The following is a 7500-nucleotide window of genomic DNA, read 5'->3' on the forward strand; positions in this document are numbered from 1 at the left end:
TACAAAATATGAATAAAACGTGTGTAGTCTCTCTCTCTCTCGACTTCTTAATATTTTCTTTCACCTCTGACGCATCATTTCAGGTGACGTCGGGAGCGCGGGAAAAAAAATTTTTCTAAACACACGAAACCGTTCATCTCACGAACAGCCGAAAAAGTTGTCGCTCAGATCCATATCGCAGTGGAGCGGTATCCGCGGGCGGTCGTAATTGAACGACGCACGACGCCGCGAACACTCACGCGAGTCCATACAAACGATTCCGATCGTTTTGCAACAACTAGAACGTACACTGTCCGTGAAATTCACAGAATTTTCGCGTGTCCGCGACAAACGCCGACGAGACACCCATCGTTCGCTCGTACGTAGCATCCTTCTCTTAACCCGACTCAGAAACGTTCTTTGCGCCCTTCGGTAAAAAAACGTTCGATCCGAAGAGGTGAACGACGGCGGGGATTTGACAGAGCTACGCAAGCAGTGTATGGTACGTAAACGACCCTCAGCCAGGCGTGGTCCAGGAATTGTATCCGTGGACCGCAATGTGCGTTCGAAATGTCGATGTTCATGTGTCCTGCAGTTCACACGTTGACGCGCAATTAGCTGCGTTCTTCATCGACCCACGAGCCAAGTGATCCACCGTTCAGGGTAATCGTATAAATTTTATATTTCACATATATAATTTTATTCTCATTTGTTCGACCTAATATCTCTCTTCTTTCAAAGAGAAGATAAAAGTTGATACCTGAATCTCCGACCAGCGCGCGAAGGAGATTCAGGCGTCGCCTTGGAGACGACACCGAAGCCTTTCGAGACGAAAAACGTTCAAGTAATATGTATATATTTCTCGACGTTCCGGGCGTATAGTGCATTCAAAAACCCGCGAAAGACGCAGAAGACTCGCACGCGTGGAAACGACGGGGATATATTTTGTATCCTACCCGATACTGAATCCATCGCGTGCAGTCGACCCTCGCGTTCTTCCGATCAGACGCATCTATTGTTGCGCGCATGTTTTCGCGTCGCATCGCGCGAAACGTTGCACGAATCGTACCGATCGATCGATTGAAAGCAAATAATGAAAAAAGACTTCACAGCTGGCTCTTTGCCGGTCATTCGTCCCATGTTATCTCTTGCCGCGAAATTGGCGCGCAAGAGTTGGGTGTCAGACGCGCGCGCTTTAAAACGAGCTTCACGGCCGGTCCCTTCGTTACCGCTTTCGTTCTTTCTCTCGGAACGACCATGAACGAACACGACGAGCGACGCTACGGCATACACACGTCCACGGATTCGATTAAAAAAACAGACTTCACAGCTGGCTCTTTGCCGGTCATTCGTCCCATATTATCTCTTGCCGCGAAATTGGCGCGCAAGAGTTGGGTGTCAGACGCACGGCTTTAAAACGAGCTTCACGGCCGGTCCTCTCAATTCCGTGTACGGTACACGCAAGATGCGGGTTCCACTTCCAGACTACCCGGTCCCTTCTCTCTACGAGAATCGATAGTAGAAGAACGGCTCGAAAACGCGTCTCAGAGACTAGGGGAAAAGAAGCGGTATGCGAGCGAAACGAAAACGCATTATGGAAACGTCGCGAAACAATGTTCGACGGTTGCTCGGTTCCAATCGTGCGGCCGTTTCAATTTCTCGTGCGCTTCACCGTCCCTCCGTAACTCTGGCCGATCGCGTATACCGAAGAGCCGACACGCGCAAAAACCACAGGCATTGTATACTGTATATATATATGTTACAGTCACAGCCTTCGCGCGTTTTACTCTCCGACGCGGGGTTTCCACGACGAAAGAGAGACAGTTTCGTGGCGGGTGACTCGGCCGAATCGCTACGACGGGTATTTCTATTATAGAACGAATCATCGCCACCCTTTACCAGTGCCCGACGAAGGAATCACAAGGTCATCTGGAGTTTACAATGCCAGCGACGGTAATTCCAACGAAGACCCGATAAGTCAACTCATCGTTCTATTTCTCCCCGTACAGAAAAGCGAATCGACGCTAACGCACCTCGCGCAAGCACGAACGTTCTCTTCGCGTGGATCATCCCATCGTCGAAAGATGTAAAGACGCATTGGAGATCGTGGTCTCTGGCGGGCTCATTGCACGCCCCACTGCATATCTTTCCTCGAATCGAGAATGATTCGTCCACTAAGGCTGCGAAACTACGCGTCGAGGAAACTAGGGGAAAGAAGCGGGATGCGAGCGAAACGACAATACATTATGGAAACGTCGCGAAACAATGTTCGGCGGTTGCTCGTTTCCTCCTGCGGACGTTTCATTGCTCGGGCGCTTCACGTCCCTCCGTAACCTTCGCGCGATCGCGTGCCCCGGAGAGCCGGCAACCGGTGAACCACAGGCGTATAAACTATAGTCTTCTATAGCAAGCCTTCGGCGGTTACTCTCCGACGCGGGGATTCCACGACGAGAGAGAATTTCGTGGCGGGTGACATCGGTCGAAACGCTACGACGGGTATTTCTATTATAGAACGAATCATCGCCACCCTTTACCAGTGCCCGACGAAGGAATCACAAGGTCATCTGGAGTTTACAATGCCAGCGACGGTAATTCCAACGAAGACCCGATAAGTCAACTCATCGTTCTATTTCTCCCCGTACAGACAAGCGAATCAACGCTATCGCACCTCACGCATGCACGAACGTTCTCTTCGCGTGAATCGTCCCATCGTCGAAAGATATAGCCGCTTGGAGATCGTGGCCCATCAAGTTCTTCCGTAACTCCTGCGCGATCGCGTACCCCGGAGAGCAGGCAACCGGTGAACCACAGGCGTATAAACTATAGTCTTCTATAGCAAGCCTTCGCGTTTACTCTACGACGCGGGGATTCCACGACGAGAGAGATTTTCGTGGCGGGTGACACGGCCGAATCGCTACGACGGGTATTTCTATTATAGAACGAATCATCGCCACCCTTTACCAGTGCCCGACGAAGGAATCACAAGGTCATCTGGAGTTTACAATGCCAGCGACGGTAATTCCAACGAAGACCCGATAAGTCAACTCATCGTTCTATTTCTCCCCGTACAGAAAAGCGAATCGGCGCTATCGCACCTCACGCAAGCAGGAATGATCTCTTCGCGTGGATCGTCCCATCGTCGAAAGATGTAAGACGTACAGAAATCGTGGTCCATCACGATTATTCGTAACTCTCCGAGTCGCGTATCTGAGAGTAGGGCAAACGGAGAACCACAGGCATAAATAATACTATATATTTCTTATATAGTTAGCCTTCGCGTTTTACTCTCCGACATGGGGATTCCACGACGAGAGAGAGTTTCGTGGCGGGTGACTCGGCCGAATCGCTACGACGGGTATTTCTATTATAGAACGAATCATCGCCACCCTTTACCAGTGCCCGACGAAGGAATCACAAGGTCATCTGGAGTTCACAATGCCAGCGACGGTAATTCCAACGAAGACCCGATAAGTCAACTCATCGTTCTATTTCTCCCCGTACAGAAAAGCGAATCGACGCTATCGCACCTCGCGCGAGCACGTAACTACTCTTCGCGTGGATCGTCCCATCGTCGAAAGATGTAAGACGCACGGAAATCGTGGCCCATCAACGTTTTTTTGTAACTCTGCCGATCGCGTATCACAGAGCCGAGACGCACATACCACAGGCGTATAATACCGTTTTCTTTCGTATGGTAAGCCTTCGCGTTTACTCTTCGGCGCGGGGTTTCCACGTCGAGAGAGACTTTCGTGGCGGGTGACATCGGTCGAAACGCTACGACGGGTATTACTATTATAGAACGAATCATCGCCACCCTTTACCAGTGCCCGACGAAGGAATCACAAGGTCATCTGGAGTTTACAATGCCAGCGACGGTAATTCCAACGAAGACCCGATAAGTCAACTCAACGTTCTATTTCTCCCCGTACAGAAAAGCGAATCGACGCTGTTGCACCTCACGCAAGCACGAACGTTCTCTTCGCGTGGATCGTCCCATCGTCGAAAGATGTAAGACGCACGGAAATCGTGGCACATCACGTGTTTTCGGAACTCTGTCGACCGCGTATCTCAGAGACGACGCGCGCGAACCACTGGCATATACTATTATATATCGCGTTTTACCCTCCGACGCGGGGATTCCACGACGAGAGAGAGTTTCGTGAGCGGGTTGACTCGGAAGAAACGCTACGACGGGTATTTCTATTATAGAACGCATCATCGCCACCCTTTACCAGTGCCCGACGAAGGAATCACAAGGTCATCTGGAGTTTACAATGCCAGCGACGGTAATTCCAACGAAGACCCGATAAGTCAACTCAACGTTCTATTGCTCCCCGTACAGAAAAGCGAATCGACGCAATCGCACCATACGCGTGCACGTAACAACTCTTCGCGTGGATCGTCCCATCGTCGAGAGACGTAAGTTTCCATACTATGAATTCGCGTTTTACTCTCCGACGCGGGGATTCCACGACGAGAGAGAGTTTCGTGAGCGGGTTGACTCGGAAGAAACGCTACGACGGGTATTTCTATTATAGAACGCATCATCGCCACCCTTTACCAGTGCCCGACGAAGGAATCACAAGGTCATCTGGAGTTTACAATGCCAGCGACGGTAATTCCAACGAAGACCCGATAAGTCAACTCAACGTTCTATTGCTCCCCGTACAGAAAAGCGAATCGACGCAATCGCACCATACGCGTGCACGTAACAACTCTTCGCGTGGATCGTCCCATCGTCGAGAGACGTAAGTTTCCATACTATGAATTCGCGTTTTACTCTCCGACGCGGGGATTCCACGACGAGAGAGAGTTTCGTGAGCGGGTTGACTCGGAAGAAACGCTACGACGGGTATTTCTATTATAGAACGCATCATCGCCACCCTTTACCAGTGCCCGACGAAGGAATCACAAGGTCATCTGGAGTTTACAATGCCAGCGACGGTAATTCCAACGAAGACCCGATAAGTCAACTCAACGTTCTATTACTCCCCGTACAGAAAAGCGAATCGACGCAATCGCACCATACGCGTGCACGTAACAACTCTTCGCGTGGATCGTCCCATCGTCGAGAGACGTAAGTTTCATAGTAAGCCTTCGGCGTTTTACTCTCCGACGCGGGGATTCCACGACGAGAGAGAGAGTTTCGTGAGCGGGTTGACTCGGAAGAAACGCTACGACGGGTATTTCTATTATAGAACGCATCATCGCCACCCTTTACCAGTGCCCGACGAAGGAATCACAAGGTCATCTGGAGTTTACAATGCCAGCGACGGTAATTCCAACGAAGACCCGATAAGTCAACTCAACGTTCTATTTCTCCCCGTACAGAAAAGCGAATCGACGCAATCGCACCATACGCGTGCACGTAAACAACTCTTCGCGTGGATCGTCCCATCGTCGAGAGACGTAAGTTTTCATAGTATTAATTCGCGTTTTACTCTCCGACGCGGGGATTCCACGACGAGAGAGAGTTTCGTGAGCGGGTTGACTCGGAAGAAACGCTACGACGGGTATTTCTATTATAGAACGCATCATCGCCACCCTTTACCAGTGCCCGACGAAGGAATCACAAGGTCATCTGGAGTTTACAATGCCAGCGACGGTAATTCCAACGAAGACCCGATAAGTCAACTCAACGTTCTATTTCTCCCCGTACAGAAAAGCGAATCGACGCAATCGCACCATACGCGTGCCCGTAAACAACTCTTCGCGTGGATCGTCCCATCGTCGAGAGACGTAAGTTTTCATAGTATGAATTCGCGTTTTACTCTCCGACGCGGGGATTCCACGACGAGAGAGAGTTTCGTGAGCGGGTTGACTCGGAAGAAACGCTACGACGGGTATTTCTATTATAGAACGCATCATCGCCACCCTTTACCAGTGCCCGACGAAGGAATCACAAGGTCATCTGGAGTTTACAATGCCAGCGACGGTAATTCCAACGAAGACCCGATAAGTCAACTCAACGTTCTATTACTCCCCGTACAGAAAAGCGAATCGACGCAATCGCACCATACGCGTGCACGTAACAACTCTTCGCGTGGATCGTCCCATCGTCGAGAGACGTAAGTTTCCATACTATGAATTCGCGTTTTACTCTCCGACGCGGGGATTCCACGACGAGAGAGTGTTTCGTGAGCGGGTTGACTCGGAAGAAACGCTACGACGGGTATTTCTATTATAGAACGCATCATCGCCACCCTTTACCAGTGCCCGACGAAGGAATCACAAGGTCATCTGGAGTTTACAATGCCAGCGACGGTAATTCCAACGAAGACCCGATAAGTCAACTCAACGTTCTATTGCTCCCCGTACAGAAAAGCGAATCGACGCAATCGCACCATACGCGTGCACGTAACAACTCTTCGCGTGGATCGTCCCATCGTCGAGAGACGTAAGTTTCATAAGTAAGCCTTCGGCGTTTTACTCTCCGACGCGGGGATTCCACGACGAGAGAGTGTTTCGTGGCGGGTGACTAGGCCGAAACGCTACGACGGGTATTTCTATTATAGAACGAATCATCGCCACCCTTTACCAGTGCCCGACGAAGGAATCACAAGGTCATCTGGAGTTTACAATGCCAGCGACGGTAATTCCAACGAAGACCCGATAAGTCAGCTCATCGTTCTATTTCTCCCCGTACAGAAAAGCGAATCGACGCTATCGCACCTCGCGCGAGCACGTAACAACTCTTCGCGTGGATCGTCCCATCGTCGAGAGACGTAAGACGCACGGAAATCGTGGTTCATCGCGTCTTTTCCTACTCTCTTGAATCGCAATTTCGTATAGAGCCTACACACGCGAACCACCGGCATATACTATTTCTTCTCTCATAGTAAGCCTTCGCGCGTTTTACTCTCCGACGCGGGGATTCCACGACGAGAGAGTGTTTCGTGGCGGGTGTCTCGGCCGAATCGCTACGACGGGTATTTCTATTATAGAACGAATCATCGCCACCCTTTACCAGTGCCCGACGAAGGAATCACAAGGTCATCTGGAGTTTACAATGCCAGCGACGGTAATTCCAACGAAGACCCGATAAGTCAACTCATCGTTCTATTTCTCCCCGTACAGAAAAGCGAATCGACGCTATCGCACCTCGCGCGAGCACGAAACAACTCTTCGCGTGGATCGTCCCATCGTCGAAAGATGTAAGACGCACGGAAATCGTGGTTCGGCGGGCTCTATGCGCCTTGTTCAAAGTAAAAAAAAAAAATTTCGACGGACGGGAGAAGTGTATTTCTCCGCGCGTAAGCCGTTCGAAATTTCCGACGGACGGGAGATGAACTCTCCGCGCGTAAGCCGTCTAGTCATACAGCAAAGCAGGTATCGAGATACCTCTCTGTGCATGATCGTTCAAGTATTTTTCACGAGGAAGCGTTGTTGCACGTTTATCGCTCCTTCCTCCTCTGTATATATAATATTATTTCTCTTGTGTATCGAGTGTGTGCAGAAATTGAACTCGTACACTTATATATATATATGTATGTATCTTTCGCTCCTTTTTATATTATCTTT

The 7500-nt window shown here is 50.2% G+C and overlaps 1 non-coding gene across 1 annotated transcript; it reads right to left on the reverse strand.

Moving 5' to 3' along the window:
• Positions 1-490: 490 nt before the first annotated feature.
• LOC143176816 (5.8S ribosomal RNA) lies at positions 491-645 on the reverse strand. The gene has a single exon (XR_013001322.1). It is a non-coding gene; the product is annotated as a 5.8S ribosomal RNA (ribosomal RNA).
• Positions 646-7500: the final 6855 nt, after the last annotated feature.

This window comes from Nomia melanderi, unplaced genomic scaffold, assembly GCF_051020985.1.
Source record: "Nomia melanderi isolate GNS246 unplaced genomic scaffold, iyNomMela1 scaffold0889, whole genome shotgun sequence".
Lineage (NCBI taxonomy): Eukaryota > Metazoa > Arthropoda > Insecta > Hymenoptera > Halictidae > Nomia > Nomia melanderi.